At 49.5% G+C, this 22,062-nt stretch overlaps 3 long non-coding RNA genes and 2 other non-coding genes across 8 annotated transcripts in view; 1 reads left to right on the top strand and 4 right to left on the bottom strand.

The window, feature by feature from the left end:
* Positions 1-20,906, bottom strand: part of Gm32817 (predicted gene, 32817) — a 28,366-nt gene extending 7,460 nt beyond the window's left edge. The window contains exon 1 of the long non-coding RNA NR_169006.1: positions 20,666-20,906. This is a non-coding gene — a long non-coding RNA (predicted gene, 32817). The remainder of the gene's footprint in view (positions 1-20,665) is intronic.
* Gm33155 (predicted gene, 33155) lies at positions 75-5,228 on the top strand. Of its 2 annotated transcripts, none has more exons than NR_168023.1 (3): positions 75-130; positions 935-1,033; positions 5,046-5,228. It is a non-coding gene; the product is annotated as a predicted gene, 33155 (long non-coding RNA). The 2 variants fall into 2 exon arrangements; NR_168024.1 differs by having other exon boundaries at positions 897-1,033.
* On the bottom strand, positions 1,628-20,906 carry Gm53058 (predicted gene, 53058). 3 transcript variants are annotated; one of them, NR_169187.1, is made up of 5 exons: positions 20,666-20,906; positions 9,837-9,896; positions 9,011-9,084; positions 4,921-4,985; positions 1,628-2,031 (listed from the first exon to the last, which is right to left on the bottom strand). It is a non-coding gene; the product is annotated as a predicted gene, 53058 (long non-coding RNA). The 3 variants fall into 3 exon arrangements; NR_169186.1 differs by lacking the exons at positions 9,011-9,084; positions 9,837-9,896 and adding an exon at positions 6,262-6,344; NR_169185.1 differs by lacking the exons at positions 9,011-9,084; positions 9,837-9,896.
* Positions 14,932-15,018, bottom strand: Mir365-1 (microRNA 365-1). The gene has a single exon (NR_029855.1). It is a non-coding gene; the product is annotated as a microRNA 365-1 (primary transcript).
* On the bottom strand, positions 19,257-19,335 carry Mir193b (microRNA 193b). The gene has a single exon (NR_030549.1). It is a non-coding gene; the product is annotated as a microRNA 193b (primary transcript).
* Positions 20,907-22,062: the final 1,156 nt, after the last annotated feature.

The following is a 22,062-nucleotide window of genomic DNA, read 5'->3' as shown; positions in this document are numbered from 1 at the left end:
CAATCCTCAGGAGGTTCCCAAAGGTGGGAATGCCTCGTATGACATTACATTATGACATCACCACCACCCAGGTTGGCATTTGAGACAATCCTTGTGGGTGCCGTGGAGAGATAGCCTGGAGAGGAGGAAGGTATAGACATGAGGGATGGGCAAACAAGAGGGAGATAGTTCTAGAAGGCCAAGAGAGAAATTACAGCAGCCAAGGCATCATGGGGAGAGGGCAGGAGAAAGCACTCTTCCACAGAACTGCACAGAAATGGTGGACAGAGGGATGGTGATGGACCAGCTCAGTGAGGCTTAGATATGGGGGTACAGAGGGGCAAGAAGAGATCTGACGGGACCTGGCTTCTAGTGAGTCTGCTAGACGGAAAGATGGCAGGCTTGAGGGCTATCAGTTTGGAAGAGACCATTTCGGACGAGTTGAATTGGTTAAGCTTTAGATAGCACAGACTGGAATCCTTGAGCATACCGAGACAATGTCCTCTGGGCAAGGCACCTGTACCCCTTGGAGTCTCAGTTCCCAGCCTGCAATACTGTAACATACTAGAGTACTAGATTGATCTTAATGGCCCTATATGGGACTGTATGCAAATCACCTGACATATAGGTGGGTACCATGCAGTGAATCTATATATGTTCCTGCTTCTTAGACACACACACACACATGCATATGCACACACCAAGCTTGGTGTTTTCTATTAGATGTGGGACATGGATCTGGTTTAACCTAAGCTGGAGCTCGGGGGCTCTGTATCTTTTGAGAATTTCTATTTTTTCAAACATCTTCCACATGTGTTCACAAGCAGTGCAGTGTATGAGGTCTTTTCCTATAGTTCTGGCAGAAAAGTAGCAGAGAAAATTCTAATCGGTTCATCTTAGCCATGTGACTGTCTCAGAACCAGGTCTGGGTCACATGGCTTCCTTCTTTCTGAAGGAAGGAAGCTACAGTCTACAGCCATCCCTCCTGGTCTCCACAAGTCCAGGGCACCTTCTGAATGGGAGGAGACGACGTTCCTGGTGAAGCTGAGCTGAGGTAAGTGCTCTTCCACTCATATATTTTATAGTCCTTTATAGCCACCTGTGGCAGCCTATATTGTCCCAGCTGCTCAAGGACTAGGGGATGCTTAGGAGTTCAAGCTCCTTTGCAAATAAGGCCCTCATTGCAAGCACCCCAAGCTTAGTGTCATTCAGTTTCCTGAACTTCCTGCTGTCATCACTAACCAAGCTGTGAGGTGGACATTGCAGTTTAATCCTGGGATCTCTTGAGGGTATCTCTGCTGCCCCGGGGTGGGAAGTCACATTGTCCATCTATGGCCCCTCATCTTCCTGGGGGAACATTCTAGAACCTGTGACCCTCCTCAGTCAGCTTAAGAGTACAGCAAATCCTGTAGTGCTAGTCAAAGACCTTCGCTTGACATCAACTGCTAGAAAATCCCAACTCCTGGAGTGAATGAATGCCTTTCTCTGCCGCCTCCTGATTGGAACAGCCCAGGAACTCTCCACCAATGAGCAGCCAGGTTTCAGAACCTGGAACTTGATAGCTTAGCAACCAGCAATCTGGAAGAACTCAGGAATCCATTTGAGGAAAGGGGCAGAGAAACACGAAGGGAATTAGTGAGCAGGCAAGTAATGAGACTGCGAGTTTATTATTACCTTGGTGGGTGCATTCATTACTGCAAAATCCAGAGCCAGGGAGCTATCTTGACTTCAACTCCGAGGCTCATGGGTCCCTGGCAACAGCAAGTGAATACTGGAGCAGGGAAATGAACAGAGCTAAGAAAAGCAGATAGAAATGCACAACCACTCAAGAAAAACTGGACCCCAGCATCACATTTTCTTCCACATGTTAGACTATGCCTCTTCATCTTCCACTTTGTGACATCAAGGTATCCCAGCTGTGACATCAGGCAGAAAAGAGGACAAACAACCCTTGTGGGTATGGAGGATTTGATTCAGATGGAGCAGCAATGTTGGTATTTGTGGGACCATCTGATAGTTATAGAGTGTCATCCACATGTCACCAGCCAGGAGCTGTAAAGTAGAAATGAGTTTCAAAGACGTGGGCTTGGACTGACAAGCTAGCCATTAACAATGACCCCTTGGCCTGACACGTTAGCTACTGAAGTGCTGGCCCATGGACTGGCAGGCTAGCCAATGACAATGCAGTTTATTGTTGTTATTATTTTGTTTTTCAAGACAGGGTTTCTCTATGTACCATCCCTGGATGTCCTGGAATTCACTGTGTAGATCAGGCTAGCCTTGAACTCACAGAGATCTGCCTCCTGAGTGCTGGGATTAAAGGAGAGCTCCACCACATTTGGCTCTCCACCTCACTTTTGAGACAGGGTTTTTCATTTGGAACTTGGGGCTTACTGAAAAGCCTTTGCTGGCTGGCCAGGAAACCCCATTTGCATGTCTCTGCATCCCTAGCACTGGGGCATGGTGGTGCCCAGCTCTTTATGCACTACTAGGGGTTGAATTTAGGTCCTCATGTCTGAGCAGTAAGCACTTTACCAGCTGGGCCATCTATCTCCCTAGCTCCAAGATGTAGATAACTAGGTGAGTAGACCACTAGATCTTTGACTAGAACTGTGCTGATACTAGAAGGAATGGGTAAGGCTAGGAATCAAGGATTTGAGGGAGGGAGGGAGGGAGGGAGGAAATGGTTACAAGGATAAGATCCCAGCCAAACAGTCTTAAGGGAGCCTGGCCCAAGCCGTGGACATGCAAAGTCTCTGGTTTATCCTAAAGTAATGGGAAAACAAGAGCTTTTGTGGTTCATCCACTGAGTTAGGGTGCTGCTATTTTTAGACTAGAGAAATGACTTCAGCTATTGGACAGTAACAGATAGAATGGCTATGAGGAAGGGCCCTAGGCAGTGGAGGGGACACACAGGTGGTTCATGGGTGTCACAAATATGGAGCTTCAAATTTGAAAGGATCTTGTAAATTGTTCTCAATTGATCATCCCCGGAGTTTGTCTCTTAGAAACACCCTTTAGCCATGTCCCCGTCTGTGGGATTAAATGTAAGCAGAGCAGCTGATAGCTAAATTGGGCCTTTCTGGTTTAGTATCTGAATTTCCCAGGACTAAAGCACCTTGCAGTCCAAGATGAGAGGGCATGTGCATGCCTTCTGGGGATGCAAGGGAGCTGCTACCTTCTACCCAGGTGTAGGCTCATGCTTATAATCCAGCACTTGGGAGGTAGACACATGATCAAAGCCAGCCAGCTTTGGCTACAAAGCAATGTCAAGGCCAGACTGGGCTACATGAATTCTAGCAACACACCCACAAACAACAGCAACAACAACAACAGATCCACCTAAAACAAAACTAACAAACACTAGAGTGAGACCATTTCAGGACTGGAAATGTAGAAGTTAGGACACACTTGGCTAACATGTGAAGCCTGGATTATTTCTCCAGCACCACATAACCTAGGGATGCTGGCATGTATCTTAAATCCCAACAGCACTCTGAAAATGTAATTTGGAGGATCAGAAATTCAAGTCATCCTCAGCTACAAAACAAGTCTGAAGCTAACCTAGGGTATATGAGACCATGTCTTAAAAAAAAAAAAGTCAGTTTCCCTTGTTTCAAGGACCAACTTCTTAAGGAAACGGGGCTGTATGTTGTTGCTGAGCTGCTCTGTGGTATCAGGCAAGCAGTTGGACTCTAGGGAGGACTGTTGGCCTCTTGATAGCACTAATTTCCTGCTTGAAGGGTACACAGGTGACCAGGCACAGAGGGGAGGAACAGGGTGACTCTGAGCGGGTGCATCTCCCCCAGCCTGGGTCTTACTTCTCAGATGAGAACATCAAGTGTAGGTGTTCCGTGTGCTGGTGTGGCAGGGAGAGCGGAGCTAATGAAAGGCAAGCTCAGTCACACTGCGGACTCCAAAGGAGCCAGGTTTGTCTGTCTAAATAGGTGGGAGAGAACAACTTGGCCTTGGAGATTTCACAGGCGTTTCCAAGTCCATCAGGATCACCTTCATTCCTGAATCTAGCGCCACCAGGTGGAGAGGAGGTCCTGATGGACACTGTTCTCTTGGTACAGATATACTGTTATTGAGATTCTGTGTGTGTGTGTGTGTGTGTGTGTGTGTGTGTGTGTGTGTGTGTTTACAAGTGCACAAATGCCATCTCTTATAAGTGGAGATAAGACAACCTTGTGTGTCAGTCCTTACCTTTCACCTTGTTTGAGAAAAGGGCTCTTTTGTTTTCTTCGGGGTGCGCCAGGCTAGCTAGCTCTCTGCCTCCCATTTTCCCTAGCGGAATGCTAGGATTGCAGCTGCATGCTCTACTGTTTTTACCTTTATGTGAGCTCTGGAGAGTCAAACTTAGGTCTTCACGCTTGTGGAGCAAGTGCTTTATCCACTGAGCCATCTTCCAAGTCTGTGAGCAGGTCTCTTTAAACTCACTTTACAGAAGAGGCTCAGAGAGGTGAAAGGCCCTGCCATTAAGTAGTGGGGTCAGAATTGGAACTCACATAATACCAGGGCTGCCTCCCTCCCAACTGACCACTCACACTCTTTCCTTGGTGACTCTGCAGGAAGGTCCAGAGAGAGAAGGGTGTGGCAAGTAGGTGGTGCTGGAAATATTCATCTAGGGGAGACTCCAAAGGGAACAACATCACATTCCAACATGATGCTGGCAGCCTGGCCTGACCCTCGTGTAGGAAGTAGGCTTCTGAATGCTAGTCCTTACTAGTTGCCATGGAGATGGGACTGGACGCTTGAAGATGTAGCCTAAGCCTGCTCCCCAGGCTCATCCTGCAGATGTAGCAGTGGTGTGGGGGAATTGTGATGGCTATCCTTAGTTGTCAACTTGACTACATCAGGAATGAACTAAAACGCAAAAGGTTGGGCACGCCTGTGAGGGAATTTTTTCTTAAATAAATCATTTGAAGTGGGAGGACTCACTTCTAATCTGGATCTTTGAGGGTGAAGATCCACCTTTAATCTGGGCCACATCTTCTGCTTCACGCCTATATAAAACACATGGAAGAAGGAAGCTTTATTGCTCTTTTTGTCTGTTTGCTCTCGAGGGCACGTTCATCCCTTCACTGGCATAGCTCCTCAGGATTCCAGAGTATACTGAAGACCAACTGAGGCACCCAGACTTGTGGACTGAACAACCATTGGGACTTCTTGATAGGCAGCTACTGTTGGACTAGCCGGACCACAGCCTGTAAGCCACTCGAATAAATTTCATACATATATGGAATATATATTCATTCTATAAGTCCCGTTCCTCTAAAGACCCCTGACTAATGCAGGAACAAATCTGATATCTTTGAGAGGTCAGGAAAAGAACAATTTCCATTTTCTTGTGTGTGGTATGCAGATGCTTCTGGAGGCCAGAGTTACCTGTTGGGTCTCTTCCTTAATCACTACCTTAGTTTACATGGGTTTGCTGATTCAGCTAGACTGGATGGCCAGTGAGCCCCAGAGAGCCTCCTGCCGCCTCAGCCTAAGCAGTGCGTCACAGGCACATGCTTTTCCCACGAGTGTGGAGGATCCAAACGATGCTTGTGCAACAAGCAAGCACTTTACCAACTGAGCCCTTTCTCTTCCTGTTGTTAAAGCTTCAAGCAAGCACGCGAGTGGGGTAACAGGATGAATTTGATAGTCTCGTTCTGTGCAGACACACCCTCCAGCCTACCCTGAGGCGAATTACAGAGGCAAGTATAAACAAACACCAGACTCCAACAGGGAAAAAAAAAGCTTTGCCCCCATTACCCTTTAAAATGAACAGTGATGCTTTAATGTTAGAGAATCCATGGCTCCCCTTCAAGGTTCCTGGGGCCTCATGGGTGCTTTCTTCCCAGCTGGATGAAATCAGGATCAGAGAAGCCTTAACCGTTACAAGTCATGCTGCCTCCTTCTCTCACAAACTACATACAAGTCTGCTCCCATTTATACTTTTGAAGAATTTGGGCCATCTTATGGTTAACTGGAGTCTGGGCTTTGTTTATTTTGACCCCATAAAGGTGGCACTCAGATTTGGATTTGGGTCATTTTTATTTTAGTAGGACTACTTTCCAAGGGTGGTTTCACACGCCCCAGAATCCCAGCAGCTGCTGGTCCATGTCTCAACGCCCTGGTTCATTAGATGGCAAAGCAGAGCACACGGAGCATGTGTTTGCAAAGGAGACCATTCAATGTAGGGCTGGGGTGTGCGTCAGTTAGTGGAGAGCGTAGCATGTGTGAAGCCTGGATCTGACCCCCAGAGGCACACAGCAGAACTGTGAGGGTACATACCTAAGATCCCACTTAGGAAGTGGGGGTGCGGAAGCTCAAAGTTGGGACTGGTGAGACGGAAGGCCCAGTCTGTAAAATGTTTGCTGCAAAGCACAAAGGTCTAAGTGTTGGTTCTCAGAACCCATGGAAAAGCCAGGCAGGGCACCTGTAATCCCTGCACTTGGGAGGCACAGTCAGGGGATTCCCCAGGACAAGCCAGGCAGCCAGACCAGGAGAGAGAGAGATTCCTCTCTGTACATAATAAGATGGACAGCAGACATCATCCTTAGGCCTCTGCATGCACATACCAGTGTACATGCACACACACATATGTGTCGACACACATACAGAGAGAAGGTCAATCAAAGTCAATCTACTTTACAGAGTGTGTTTGTGGCCAGTCTGGTCTACATGAGACTCTGCTGTGGTCTTACAGCAGAGGAGGGAGAGACTGGGCCAGCTCAGCCATCTGACCTATGTGCAGGCCATGTTCATTACCAGCCATGAGTCTCTGGGCCTGTACTCCAGAATGTTCTCTGCCTATCACAGGGGTCAAGATTTGTGAGGCCCACTGTGGAAGCCCCCGGACCACTCAGGAGCCCTGAGCATCTGGACCAGTGCCAGGAGACCCCCACTCTGTAGTCCAGGCTGGTTTAAATTCTCATTCCTCTTGCCTCAGCTTCCCAGATGTTTGGATACGGCATGCAGCACCACACTTGGCTAAATGTAGTTAATTGTACCTAATTTCGACATGAATCACCACATGTGGCTAGCAACTACCACTGTGGACAGCCCCTTTCTAGAAAATCCCTCACTTATTATGTCTGCCTTCACATCTGTAAAACAGAGACTAAGGAGAAATTATTTTAGTAGAAAATTGGGTGGATTAGATCATGTATATAAAAGGCCGGCGGCACACAAGCCCTCCATAAAACCAACATCAGTTTGACACACATACAAAAGTTGAAATTCCAAGCCATTCCAGAGAAACTTGTAGAAAATATCCTTCATTACAGAGTAGTGACGGCAGCGGGCTACAAGACCTTTACTTCATTGCAGGTCTGGTGGCCACTCAATCAATTAAGCAATCACTCCAAATAATTTGTTGCTTAATCTTCTGTTTGGAAGCATCTGAAGCTGTCTGATTGTCATATGAACATGACCCTGAGAGGAAGAAAATTGACTGGAGCCCCTGTTCCCTTCAGCCTCGCTCTAGAAGCGTCTTTGCCATCTCTTGATAAGCAGAGGGGAGGGTATCAAGCTTAGAGGACTCCTTTGAGCAAAACCAAACCTTTTCCATCCTTAGCTTTGATATATCCCACTGTCTTGTGTACAGGGAGCCAGTGCTGGGCAGCACAGGCTAGGTGGGGCCACCTTCCTCTCTGTGATGCTCCACCCTCCTCTCTGTAGTGCTCCATCCTCACTGGCTCTTTGCTGCTTAACTGGTTTGTAGTAGAATTTTGTTTCCCTTAGAAACTTGGCATCAGAGGTGTCAGCCTGGTAACATATTTGTTTGTGTAAAATTAAAAAGAAGAATATGTTTTGACCATATTTAAGTCGTAACCACGCTAAAGAAATAAATACTGGCTGGCACAATGCCACTCACTGGAATAATTTTCTGGCTCTCCTCCAACTCTGCCTTTGTTTACATAACCTAAACTCCTAAGACTGCTGAGTGGCTGGTCTCCTCAGAAAGCCACATGGATCCCCTTAGCAGCCATGACCACCCAGCCACCCAGGCCCACTCTTAGAGTCTACTTACCTCCTAAGAATATTACATCTATGCAGGAGGGAAAGGCTGCCAGAAACAGGGACCTTTATATGTCCATCATGGAGGGGCATGTGAGTCACACACCCTTTCTGAAGGGCAGAACTTAAAAACGCATAGATCCTCTGACAAAGAAATTCCACTTCTTGGGTCTACCCTACAATACCTGTGCCAAGCAATGTGCCCATTTCCATGTACGTGAGAAAAGTGAGGAGTGTGGGGTGGCAGTGGCTGGCCCTTGAGAAAGATCATGCGATCTTTTGTTCTGAGCTAGATTGTACTTGGCTGCCCATGTCCACCACAGTCACCTGCTTCTATTGGGCACCCCAGACCTGCCGTAGTCTGCTCCCTGTGCACCTCTGTTCCTAAGACTGCAGCCCTGCCACCCACTCAGAAGCTAGAACTAAATGTTGTGGCCAGATAAAACAACTGTGGTTCTTAGGAGAGGCCTCAGACAAATGATTATTTTTTAAGTGCTTATAGTCTCCAGGTTGGATGGGGTCATCTTATTTTAGGAGATTCAAATGATATGGGTTTGGATCTTGACCTCCAGGCCAGGAGACACCCAACTGTCCTTGGAACCACTCCAGGGGTGGAGCAAGGCTTGCTTATGTGTCTCCTGGGTATCCATGGTTTTAAATTCTTGCATCTGCTGCATCTTTTTGTTCTGCTGACATGCTGTGCAGACACACGGGGCTCTTGCTGGCTCTGTTATTGCAACTCAGATGCCACCTTTGGAAAAGGGGCTCTTTTTTGTTATTGTTGGGCTGTTTTGTTTTGTTTTGTTTTTTTAAGACAGGGTTTCTCTATGTAGCCCTGGTTGTCCTGGAATCCACTCTGTGCACCAGGCTGGCCTCAAACTCAGAGATCTATCTGCCTCTGCCTCCCTAGTGTTGGGATTAAAGGCGTGCGCCACCACTGCCTGGTTGAAAAAGTCTGGTCTCATCCCGAATCCTGTGAGCTACACAGCTGGTTTAGCTTCACCCAGGGCTCTCTCCTCACCAAGGCTGCATTGGAGCAGGCTCCAGATTCTGTTCAGCTCTTCTGACTCTCTCCACATTCCACCTACTGAAAGTCTGAGACAAAAGAAAATGTTAAGATGTTAGAGATGGAGAGGTGGCTGTCAGTAAAGATTATGCCTTACAAGCATGATGTCCTGAATTCAAATACTATGATCTTTGTAAAAAGCTGAGCATGGCAGTGCACCTGTAATCCCACAATGCTAAGATGGGAGGCACAGACAGGTGGGTGGGTCTCCGAAAACTCTCAGACCAGTTAGCCTGCCCTGGTGTGGTCAAGTTCCAGGCCAGTGAAGTCTCTTAAAGGAGATGTGAAAGGCACAGGATGACCCACATGTAACGCTCTCCTCGGGCTGCACTTATACACTGTGCACACATTCACAAACATGAAAGAGAGGCTGGAGAGATCACTCAGTGATTGTGTGTTCACTGCCCTATCACGAGCGGAGTTCAGATCCCAGCACCCACATTGAGCAGCTTACAAATGCCTGTTACTCTAGCTCTGGGGAAATTCTGTATCCTGGCATCCATTGGCACATCATATACATACATACATACATACATACATACATACATACATACATTCATACATACATACATACATACACACACACACACATAGCAAATTAAAAAAGAAGAGTAAGAAAATACTGGCAAAGAGGCATCACCCTCAGAAGGAGGAGAGAGAGACAGAGGAAACAAGCTAAAGGCTACCTGCCACTGGTGCACCTGGGCCATGGGTACCTGGTGCTCAAAACAGAATTTTCTCTAATAGAAAACAGAACCAGAAAAGGCAATATAGGACCTACCTTTGGAAGTTCTTCAAAACGGAAAGTGTGGCATTGTCTTAGGATCCAGCAGCTCCACTCCTACCAGTATTCCCAAGAGGAACAAAGATGTACAATGACACAGAAGCATACAGGAACATTCACAACTGCATTGTTCATGATAGCAACAAATGGAGACAACCCCCCATGTCTAAGCAACTGACAAATGGACACACAACAGGCAGCCATCCCTGTAACAGAACAGTACTCAGGCATAGGAGGGAATGAAGTCTTGAGCTGGGGATGGGTGTGTGTGTGTGTGGTACAAGCTGATAGCATTGGCAACTCAGAAAGTGCAGGCAGGAGGATGAGGTGTTCAAAGCTAGCCTTGGCTACAGGAATGCCTATCTTAAAAAAAGAAAAACCCCCAAACCAAAATAAAACAAACAAAAAACAAGGAAAAGATGGAAGATGGGGAGGAAGGGGAGAGAAGGAAGACAGTCAATCCACCCTGGTACTACAACATGGCTGTACTTTCAGACCACTGTGCCACATAAAAGGACTACAGACTACATGGAAGTAGAGCTGTGCCTCTCAGGGTGGGGGCAGAATGACAGGTGATGGGGAGGCTCAGTTGTTCATTTTGATAATGGCTGCATGACATGACACTGAATATACCCAAGGCCAACTGCCACACTTTCAACATGAATGTTACCATTTCAAGTGGATCACTCAATAAAACTATTAAAATCTCACTTTATCCTTCTCCAGGGTGCTAGGGTTACAGGCATACACTGAGTTACATAGTCAAGGCTAGTCTAGATCCCACAATCCTCCTGCCTCAGCCTCTGGAACGCTGAGTTATTCTTTACTGACTCATTCTTTACACCATCATATTTAACAGTCCAGAAACCCTGGCCTCCCACTGGGTCTCAGATCCACTCAGAATGGAAATTGAAGTGTTTTAAAGTCATACTTAGTTCTTCCCTTGGGAGAGGCTTCACAGACCCAGAACTCTATAGACCTTTAAATCTGTGTTGTCTTTGAATGCTACAGAGCCTGAACAGTGATGGTATTGAGGCAAGTTCGGGGCACAGCAAGGAGGATCTCAGGAGCTCTGAGCCTCCACCCTCACAGAGCTTTCCAGGAGCCAAGCAAGGCTGCCAGAACTGACACTGCCTCCCTAGACAGGGTCAGGTGCTTAGGTAGGTTCAGGTCAGGAAAAAGAATGACCTATGACTCACTGAGATCCTAATTACTCCATGCTAGTGTCTCAAGCTTCAGTGGAGAAGGAATCTGTCCTGTCCTCAGCAGCCACCCTGCCTGTGATAGAGAGGCAGACAGGCATATATGTGAGCAGCCAATCCTAAAGGGATTTTTCTCCTGGGAGATTTAACCCCATTACAGAACACTAGATTGGGAGCTGGGGATACAACTTAGTTGGTAGAATGCTTGCCTAGCTTGAATGGAGATGCCCTAGTTTAAGGCCCACCACACTATGGCCTATACTCCCAGTACCCTGTTAGGGGATCCAGGCAAGAGGACCAGAAGTTCAAGTCCAGCCTTGATAAGTTCTAGGACAACCTGGTCTAAAGACAGTTTCAAAAAGTAAACCAACAAAACCCACCAAATGCTGGATTGATGAAGTGAAAAACTACCAATAGCAGAAGAGTGAAGTCTGTCAGAATACGGCAGGACAGAAGAACTTGCAAAATAAAAATGTGGAGCCCCTGGTTCCAAAATCATTAAGTTCAAGACTGCAACACTACAGGACCAACCCAAGTGTGGACCCAGGCCCTTTGGAAGCAGCCCAAATCTAGGCTTCAACAGCTTGTCTGCCAGGAACCCTCAGAGGAGTGACACCCACACCTCACCCTCCTGTTGCTGAGGCCCACTACTGAGGCTTCCATCACAGAGAGAGACTTTAGTAATATCCCTAGTGCCATCGGCCTGATGGGTAGCAAGATTCTGACTTCCAGTGCTTATCCGCGTACATTACTATGCTGTAAACCAGGGCTCCCATGGGACACCTTACTGCCCATTCTTACCCCATTCTCACTGCCACCCCATGGTTGTCTTTCTAGTACTTACAAATAAGGAAACTGAGGATCAAAAAGCATTATCACATGCTAGAGATTATAAAACTTGTCCCTGGAAGAGTCCAAATTCATATATAGAACAATCAAATATGTGTCTGTTTCCTTTTTTGTTGTTACTGGGTGTGTTCTGTTTGAGACAGGATCTTGCTGTGTCCCATGTCCCAGCTGGCCTGGAACTTGCTACCTAGAGGAGACTGGCCTTGAACTCAAAGGCCATCCTCCTGTTTCTGCCTTCTGAGTTCTGGGATTACAGGAGTGTCAACCACACCTGCTGCTGCCCATGTTTCCATGTTACTGAGACACCGGGACACTGTGCACTCAGCACAGAGTGTTTGCCCACACACCGGCTCTCCATGCCTCTGCTTTCTGTCCATCTTGTCCCCTTAAAGCAAGAAACCTTTAGCAGGGTCTGTGACTCACACAGTATTGACTTCCACACTTAGCACTGGGCTCTCAGCAGACATTTGCCCAAGGAAAGAGAGGGAGAGACAGAAGGAGGGAGGTTAGGAGTGGGGGAAGGAGGGGCTGTTCAGAACCAGTTTCAACCTCTAAAATTCAAGTCCATGTGGCTTAAAAGTGTGTCTTAGGGCTGGAGAGATAGCTTAGTTGATGAAGTGCTCACCTCCAGAACCCATAAAAAAGCAGTCTGGTGTCGGGGTATATCGTTGTAACCCCTGTACTGTGGAGGTGAAGACTGGAGAAGCCTTAGAGCCTGCTAGCCAGTAAATCCAGATGATGAGTGATATCCAGGTTCAGTTAGAGACCCTGCCTTTAAAAACAAACAAACAAACAAACAAACAAACAGTGTAGAGGTGGGGGGGTCAGGGAGAGAGGCAGAGACACACAGAGACAGGTGCACACAGATACAGACAGATACACAGAGGGATAAAGTGCCACAAAAACTAGTTTTAGTAGCAAGGCATGGTGCTGTAGGCTACTAATTCAGAGTCAAAAACAGAAGTTTCTGCAAGTTCAAGGCCAATTTAGGCTACAGCAAAAAAAAGTCCTAAAAGTTCTCCCCAGTGTGTGGGTGGAAAGAGATGCTAAGGGATGCCCCTAGGGCCCAGCTCTATCCTGGCACACTTGTAGAGTGGGGGCAGGCTATGCTCTGGCAGTAGGGCTGGCAGCTGTCTGCTGGCCTCTGTACCTGCCCTAGCTGGCCAGCCAGCCCCTCTGGCACCCTCAGCCCATGACACAGCATAAAGTGCAACTAGAGCCAGCCCCTTACTGGAGCCTGCTGGTTCCCTCTACACTGCCCTGGGGGGATTGGCTAGGAGCTGGTACTCAACCTAACACACTGTGGCCTTTTGAACTGCTGCCCTTCAAGGCCAAGAGAAGTATGGTGCCCCTGCCTATCCTGGTGCCCTGTCCATGAGACCTTGTGTGATGGCTCCTTAACCAGGGGTACTTATGGTGGCCTGTCCTAGAGGTTTGAACCTCTCCATTCCCCAGAGAAAACTGAGGAAAGGAACCTAGCCAAGAAGGAGTCATTGGGTTATGTCCACCAAGGACAGGAAGGGGCAGCCTCTGGGGATGGTGAGCCTGAAGTGGTTCTACCTTACTGGGAGGTTCACAGTCGGCGTTTCTGTGAGTATGAATGTCAGCTGTGCCCTCCAGCTTCCCCCACCAACCTTCCCAGGTGGGAACCAGGAATTTTAAAAGTTGACCTAGGGCACTTTAGAAACCATCCTGTTAGTTTCTGTCTCTCTGCCTCTGCATGGTGTTTTATAGTTTTCTTTCAAGAAACCTACTCTTTAGCCAGGTGTGGTGGCAGCACTTGGGAGGCAGAGGTGATCTTGATCTCTGTGGGTCTGTATAGCAAAGTCCAGGCCAACCAAAGCTACAAAGTGAGACCCTCTCAAAGGAAGGAAGGAAGGAAGGAAGGAAGGAAGGAAGGAAGGAAAGAAAGGGAGGGAGGGAGGGAGGAATGAAAGGGAGAGGGAGGAAGGAAGGGGAGGGAGGGAGGAAGGAAAGAAGGAAGGAAGGAAGGAAGGAAGGACGAAAGAAAGAAAGAAAGAAAGAAAGAGAAAGAGAAGGAGAGAAAGAGAAAAGGGGTTGAAAGTGAGAAAAAGAAAAAAGCGAAAGCCTCTCACTTTTAAGAAATTTAAATTCATGTGAAATATTCCCACCTTAAATGGAAACAAGTCAGCTGCCATAACTAAAACTTTACCATGCAAAGAAATGCCTACTAGCATGATTAATAACTTTATTCACAATTTATTTAAAATCACCTGGTAGATACGTAGGAGACTTGGAGATGCTTCTATTCTAAGCCGTGGGTTCCAGTAGAGAGGTAGTGAGGCTCAGAGAGATGGAGTTACTTCCAGTAGTGACAATGCTTAGTCAGGGTATGGTTAAGCAGGCACGCTGCTTCCAGAAACTCATGCTTGCAGCTGAGTTGTGGCTTCTAAACCCTCGGCTCGGAGGAATTTGCATGTATTAGAAAACATCAGTGCTAATGCTAATTAATATTGTAGGCACTGACCTCCCCGCTCCTTCAAGCACCGTCAAAGTTTGCAACCTTAATCCAATTACACCCTTGGCTACGTCCAAGAAACCCTTAGGCTAGTTCAGGGAGCACAGGCCCCCCTCCCCCCGCCCCCTTGGCAGGATGAGAGACTGAGGCAGAGAGTGGGAAAAGTGTCTTTTTTTCTGGGAGTTGGCAGGGGAGGACCGCCCAGGACTCTCTGCCAGAGTGAAGATCCTAGAGGCCCTGGAGGGACGAGGCCGTCAAACTGGTAACTCTTGTTTCTCCCTCACTTTCTTTGCCTCCCTATATCTGCAGCAGCAAAAGCAGCAATGGTGGATGGCAGCTGTAGCCAGCCTTTTTCCCAGGCTTGAGTGCCATCTTTTTACCTCTGGAGGGCAAAAAGCACATTTAGCAAGAAGCCTCATGTGCCATCTTTTTATTCACCACTGGCTTTGAGCACAGCAAGGGAGATGGACCCCAGAGCCTGAGCAGCTGGGGCGGAGGGTTCAGGGGACTCTATCTTACAGAGTTGCAGGCAGCTCCTGGCCCGGGGACCCCCGAGGAATACTGCAAGAGCAATAAGGATTTTTAGGGGCATTATGATAGCGGAATGGAAACACATCTGCCCCCAAAAGTCCCTCATTTTCCCTGCGGTAACCAATCAGCTGGCGGGAGCCGAAGGCTCACAGAGAGCCAAAACTAAAAAGGAAAAAACAAATGCAGAAAGTTAAAGCAAACTCCAAGACACGTGAACCTTTGGGGGGGGGTGCCAGGCACAGTCTCCGAGGAACCTCAGCATCTGTACAGCAACTGGCTGCATGTGTCCCTAGGCGGAAGCTTCCATACAGATACCTGAGCCCAAGTGTAGCGAACCACAGCAGGCTCCAGACTTGATCATGCCTCGATCATGCCAACAATGTCCTAAAGCCAGGCACGCACAGGGGCCGGGCCCCCTTTCCCCAAGCACCAACTATCCATTCCTGGTCCTCACTGATCAGTAGGGAGAACAAGTGATCCATCAGGGCCTTCCCTCCTGCATTGTGGGGGAGTGAGAAGCTGCCTTTGAGATGAGTGGCTAGTTCCATGGTTGACCGAAGGACGGGGTGAAGCCTCAGGGAAGGATAACTGAGTGTCTAAAGCTGATGGGCAAAGTCACTGTGAAGGGTCACATACTCACTTGGGGTCTGGGTAAGAAAGAATTTAAGGCAATGCTGTCCCCAAGACATACAACCTTGGCAGTTTCTCCATGAAGGTGCCCACCAGGTCAGCTGGCGCCCTGGGGTGTCTTTAGTAATGTGATACATCACACTAGGCCATCTCAGAGAAGACCCGGCCTAAGGCAGCCTCTGAGCTGAATGGAAGTACCCTAATCACTACAGCCTGGGGTAGAAGCCTTCCCACCACATCCCCAGCACACAAGTAGTTCCTTGGCACTGACCGGGTGGCCCTAGAACTCTGGTGCAGCCTCCAGGCGTCTGGGTTGGGCCAGTGAGGCTGCCATTTCATTATTATCATGTGACAGCCAGCAACTCAGCCCACAGCTCTCCTTCCAGGCAGCACCTAAAATATTCTCCGAGCGAACCTGAGGCTAAATATGGCTTGACCCACGAGCCCCTGGTTGGATCCTTTGATGCTGTGCTGAGATGCAATGAGGAGTCCACAAGGCCATCAGGAGGTCTAGAGTTCAATTACCAGGGCCAGTGAGAGTCCCAGGGGTTTGGCTGAGTCAGGACTGGGTCCAGTGTCTCTGCCAAGGCTCAGCAGGCCGCAGACTCCTCTTCCCTGCAGGCTTTAGGCGAGAATGCACACTAAGGCCTCACACTCAGATGATATCCAGGCATCTTAGATGTTGCTCCTTTTCTTGGTTCACTTGGCCCTCCCTCCAGGTCCTCAAATACCCTGCAACCGTCTCCCTGCTTCTAGGCCCATGGCTTGGCCCCTTCAGGCCTAGGTAGAGGAGGCTCAGCTCCTGAGAGTGCAGCAGGCTGCCTAGCTTTTGGAGAGATCTGCAAAGAAGTCCATGGTAGCTGAGATGAGATATAGGGCACCCCACCCTCTCAGCCACCCAAAATTGAAGGATCCTAGCCCTATGTGGACTACTTGGCTACAAAAGTACTTCTCTGGGATTTTCTAGAACCCTATGTGTGCTCACCAGGCAGGATCTCTGGGAAGGCCGCCCTGAGGGATCAAACATCACCTCACTAAACTGCTTCTATGCAGACCCCAGGCCACTATTTGGAGCTTATTTGGGCTCTAGTCATAGCAATCAGGCCATGTCTGGGCCTCAGTGGGCAGCGGTCCAGGCTGTCTTGAGCACTGATGCCAACAGGCCCCAGGCACAGCTCTCATGGATTATTCTAGCAAAAGAGCCCCATTTGCTGATGTCTCAAAACTCTGACAGCACACTAGAACTCAGCAGCTCTCTCAGCCCTGAACCAGCGTGCCTTTTTCTCCCTGCCTGGGCTCCGTCCTCAGAAGGAGCTTGCATGTGCCTGTGGCCTCAGAGTGGCTCTCCCTGGACCTTTGTGTTTCCAGGGTGTCCTTTCCTGCCACAATACATGAAACCCAGTAATGTGCACTTTGTGGGTCCTTTGTGAGGAAAATGATGGAAGAGCAGAAACTGTATCAATACCTGCCCATGTCCCTACAACTATGGGTTCTGTGAAGGCCACAGCAGAACGCTGGCAGCTTTGGGAAGGGACCACAAAGCGCCCGGGGTCTGGACTGGCACGGAGTGAATGAACTGAGGAACCCCAGAGTCTACTCTGCCCTCCGATCCCTCTCTCTTCAGCATCGACCCTGAAAAGTCTGCACTTATTTAAACCATGCTTCCGTGGGGCAGGGTTGCCTGGGGTTGTTTTCTTGTGCCAGATCTAAGAAGCAAGAAGGACTTTAGGTTAGACTCGTGGGTAAGGAGCAGCAGTCAGTCTACTGAACAGCCTTCTCTCTGTGTGCTTTCTAACAAGTAGCTCTGAAGTGGGGACTCCTGTACCTAATTTTCTTTTTCATATCTAAAATAGCCATTTATTACCTCGGGAGCTCTAAGTTTACTTAGCTCAAATCTTGTTGTTGTTTGTTTATTGATTTCCACAGCTAGGGATGAACCCAGGGCCTTTCCTAGGTAAGACTCCACCACAGAATTATACCCCAGTCCTTCTCTGGGTAGACGAGGGGACTGGGAAGCAGGGCTCGTCCAGCTTCTGCTGGCTTGAGGTGTGCATTTACACTTTGTTTTGAAGGGCCCGTCCCTTCTGTCTCACCCCTAGCTATAAGTTATTGACATATTTTCTATTGAAAATGTCCCCCGGACCACATATTGCAAAGGACTGAATTCAAAGTTACTCCCCCTGTCCCCTTTCTAAATCCACACTCCCACATGAGTGGCGGGAAGTAGCAACTGCTTAATGAGATTTCACACACACAGGCCAGGGGAGAAAAGCCTAAATGTATTCAGAGTATTCAACAGTTCCTTGTCGATTTTTTTTTTCTTTCTCTTATTGGCAGGGGAGGGAAGCGGGTGGCAGCTGAGGACGTGAAAAGACTCTCGCTGCTTTGCTGACGTCATGACTGTGACCTCTCACTGATTTATAATCTCACCATGCTACTTTACCTGCTTGTAAACTCTGGCTGGGGGGAGGGCATGGGGGGGGGGAGTTTGCTAAATATATTCATAATTACATGTGTGGACCCAGAGGGCTGAATGTAAACACTGCCCTGTGTTTTGGGCATGCTCACCTTGAAAGCAGGGATTGGTTCACATTTAACACTGAATTCAGCTTGACTTTCTGCACTTTAACAGTTCCGTAATTTTCACCTTCAGCTTCCTCTGCTCCATGACAGCTCATGATCTGAGCATGTCATCGGGTGCTCTGGGCTCGTTAATTCACAGAAAGCACTCTATTTGTCCAAGTATCATTAAAGACTGATTTGGTGACATTATCTAGCAGAGTAGAGGGATCTGGCAGCCAGTTCAAGGTGGTGAGTCCCCAAAGCACAAACACAGCTCACCCTGTGGCCATCGCCCACAGGTGAGCCGCAGCACCACTGTGGGCTCCTGGAATTAGTGTGGGCTCATTGTGTCGCGTAAGGAAAACAGGGAACTGTGAAAGTAAAGAACTTTTCTTGTGTGCCAAAGCAGGACAAATGTCACCTGTGTGTCCATGTGCCACCTAGAGCAAATCACTCAATCTGGTACCAAGGATTCAGTTCAAAGTCACCTGAGGCATTCTATCCCCTGCTGTGAACACTTAAATTCAAATTCAAGTTTGCAAATGGCTGGCCCAGAGTGTGTGGGTGCATATATGGAATGTGTGTGTCTGTTGTCATTCAGGTGACTGAATGTCCTGAGAGGGGCATTTGCTTGCATGCCTCTTGAACTCATTGTCCAGACTTTCTTATACAATGCTTTGTACAACACTGAGGAAAGAATTACAAATCCTTAAGTCTAGGTGGAAACAAAGAGCCGGCTGCTTGCTCCTTTGACAGATGGAAGCTGGAGTCCTATGCATAGCATTACAGTTTATGATCTCGGTGATGTTTAAGGGTTCCACCTTGGGAAACACATAGTTGACAGTTTCCTTCTGGTCTCATTCGCTGAAAGGCCTCAGGAAGCCTTTCGGGGATGTATGTGTGTAGAACCTGAGCTGCCCCCTTCTGCTATCTTTTTGCCTCTCAAGAAGAGGGGCCGCGGTAGGTTTGTTCCGAGAATTTGGCACGGAGCTAGATAAGAATACCCTCCCAACTCCTCCCGCTCCAAAACCCCCTTCCCTTTGACGGAATGAGACAGCTTTCCTTTGCCTCTAAAGGTTTTAGTTTCAGATCGGTAGCCTGGGGTGTGTTGGGTCACTGTTCTCCCTCCAGCGCTGCCAAGGCCTGAATCCTTTGCTGTTAGGATGACCCCAAAAGCGGGACTTTGTGGGCCAGTTGGATAAAACACAAACTCATCTCGCCCTCAAAACCCCGATTCTGGGCCCACCGCCTCCAGAGCCTCTTCTCTGAAGTGAGCCCCTCTGGGGTTCGCAGTTCCCAGCTCCGGGCAGCCTTGCCCTAGAGACAGGGTTTGGAAGAAGGCAGAGTAACTAAAAATGCCTACCTCTTCCTGCTGTAGGGAGGTTCATCTGCACCCCCCCCCCAAAGCCAGGGAGTCACTGTGGAGGGAGATACTGTGTCTAACTCTGCCATTCATCCCACATGATCAAGTCTGAAAACATTCCAGCAAATACCAGGGTTCTCGAAAAGTCCTTTTACCAAGCATAAATCTCAAACACCCCACCCCATCCACCTCCAGCTAAATAAAGTTCCGTTTATACTCTTAATTGTCTCATTAAAGTCAAATTTGCTGTTCAATCCAGATTGGGAGAAATTATTTCCATCTTTAATAGCTTAATTAGGCTTTGGGTTCCCAAGAGGACACCGCTGCAAGCACACCTTTTCTCCCCATTTTAGCCCCCTCCCTTTTTCACAACTTCTCCTAAAAATAAATTATAAATATGGATGTGTCCTCAGAAGACGTGAATGGCACATTCCTCCGCTCCCCTTAGTGGGACTGGAAGCAAGAAAAACCAGAACCGTCACCCTCCCGACCTGAATCAAATATCTTTTTCCTAATCACCCCCAACTTGGTGTCGTCTCAGTCCCAGACATCCGGATCCTCACCCTAAAACCTAGTTTTAATCTATTTATTTTACACTAGTCCGGCTAGGCTACAGCCAAAGAGCCAAAGCCAACTGCTCCTAGAGGGAGGGGGTCCCCTAACTTTATTTAGGGGAAGGTAGTAAGCTGCTTCAGACTCTCGGGGACCGGCCCCTAGCGCGCCCTGCCAGCCGGGCCTCGGGACGCACGTGGAGTGTCGGGCGCGGCAGCGAGCCAGCAGCTTTTGCTCTGCGCGGCATTGATATCGGGGTCACGCAGCGAGTCAGTTTCTCGAATGGGTTTTCCGGAGTGGGGGCGGGGTGGTTGATTTTTCTACCTCCTGGTTCATCTCCAAGCCCTAGCTAGCACTAGGGAAGTCGGAGCCGCCTTGTCCCTGTCCCACCTCCTGGTCTCACACACGCCCCATTGGGAAAGGGGCTCGGGTGGGGATCATGTCTGCAGCCGTCAGGGTGGTAGCAGCCCAGACAAGCTGGGTCCCGGGAAGAGTCGAGCCCGAGCCCCCACCGCTACCTCCCCTCTCGGGCCCCCACCCACCCAGCCCGGCAGACAGCCGCCCCGCACCCCACGCCCCAGGGCCTGGACACCCACCTGCCCGGCTTCCTGCCCCAGCCCGAGGCAGGGAGCTGTGCAGGAAGAGCTGGGACACTCACCGCGCTTCCTCCTGGGAACAGGGATCCCCCCGGGGCCGCGCCTTCTGGCGCCCCAGAGGGCGTGCGTGGGGTGGGGTGCGCCCTGGAGCCCTGCAGCCATTCCACGCGATCCTCTCGGCGGTACGCGGGGGCAAACGAGGGTGAAGGGGACTTCTAGAAACAAAAAGAAACCCAGCCCCCTCCCCAGCCACACTCGGAGAGACAGGCTTTCCTGCAAGCTCGAGCAGCGCACGGTGCCCACGGGGCTGCACCCCGCCTCCGCACCCGCCACAAAGCCGCGCCCCCACCCGGGCGGCCCCCGCCCCCCCACGGGGCCTGGCCCCTGCCCCCTCCCCCCAGTCCAGTGGCCGGCCGGGGGCGGGGGCAGGGACGGCCGAGGGTTGGCCGTGCTAGGGAGGCGGCTCCTCAGGCCGGCCGTGGAGAAGGCTAGAGCTTTCCAGCGGAGCTCGCCCGCCCCAGTGACTGGGTGGGTGGGGGTGGCTGGGTGGGTGGGTGGGGAATACCTTCCTAGAAACCCTCTCCAGATACAGTTGCGGTCACTCGCATTCCTAGAAATGCGGCCCGGCCATGTCACTTGCGACCGTTGCGAGGGGCTGCGGAGAGGGACACAACAGATCCTAGGGTTCCCCATACTAGGGGAGGGAGAAGACTCTCCACTTTTAATGTGCCAAGAGACGAAACTGCCACTGTGCCTCCCTCTGGGAGATTGGGGGTGGTGAAGTAGGGAGCAGGCAGGATTCCAGGGATCGGTGAGCTGGAGGTGGAAGCAGCCGGGGTGCCCGAAATGGGGGAGCATCCACTTAAGATTCAGACTCGTCTTCCGGTCTGCCCCCTTCTTTTGGGAACTCCCGGTGCCTGCCGCAGGGATCGCCTTGGGCCCTTCCCCCAACTTTCCTCCAACACACACACACACACACACACACACACACACACACACACACACGCACACACACAAGCAGGAGAGGCAGCTAGCCGCGCCCCCAGCTCTTCCGCCCATTCCTTGTCTGTCTTAAATCTCTTCATGGGGCGACCGAAGTCCCTTGGAAGACCCCCAATCTAAATGTCAGGGACCCGCTCCACTCAGTTCCGGAGAGTTACTCCCAAACCCACCCGCCTTCACACCTAAACATAAGGTTGAGCTTTCTCCTTCCGAGTCCACCGGTACTCTTGCAGCCCCAGGCTCTGGAAATAGGGCTGGGGCAGGAAGGGGACACTTTCCACTGGAAAGGAAGGTCATGGCCTCTGGTTCTGTCACCCTGTCCCCCAAAATGTACTTTTGGTTTCAACATAAGGGAGCTTTCCCTAACTCAACTGGCTCCTGAAATCACCATTCCACACTCCTCTCCAAGGACCCCCAGAATCGTCAGAGATGCCATCACTCTTCTTGGCCAAAGAGG

Source organism: Mus musculus, chromosome 16 (genome assembly GCF_000001635.26).
Source record: "Mus musculus strain C57BL/6J chromosome 16, GRCm38.p6 C57BL/6J".
Taxonomy (NCBI): Eukaryota; Metazoa; Chordata; class Mammalia; order Rodentia; family Muridae; genus Mus; species Mus musculus.
The sequence above is the reverse complement of the archived record's forward strand: the minus strand, read 5'-3'. Positions and strand labels throughout refer to the sequence as shown.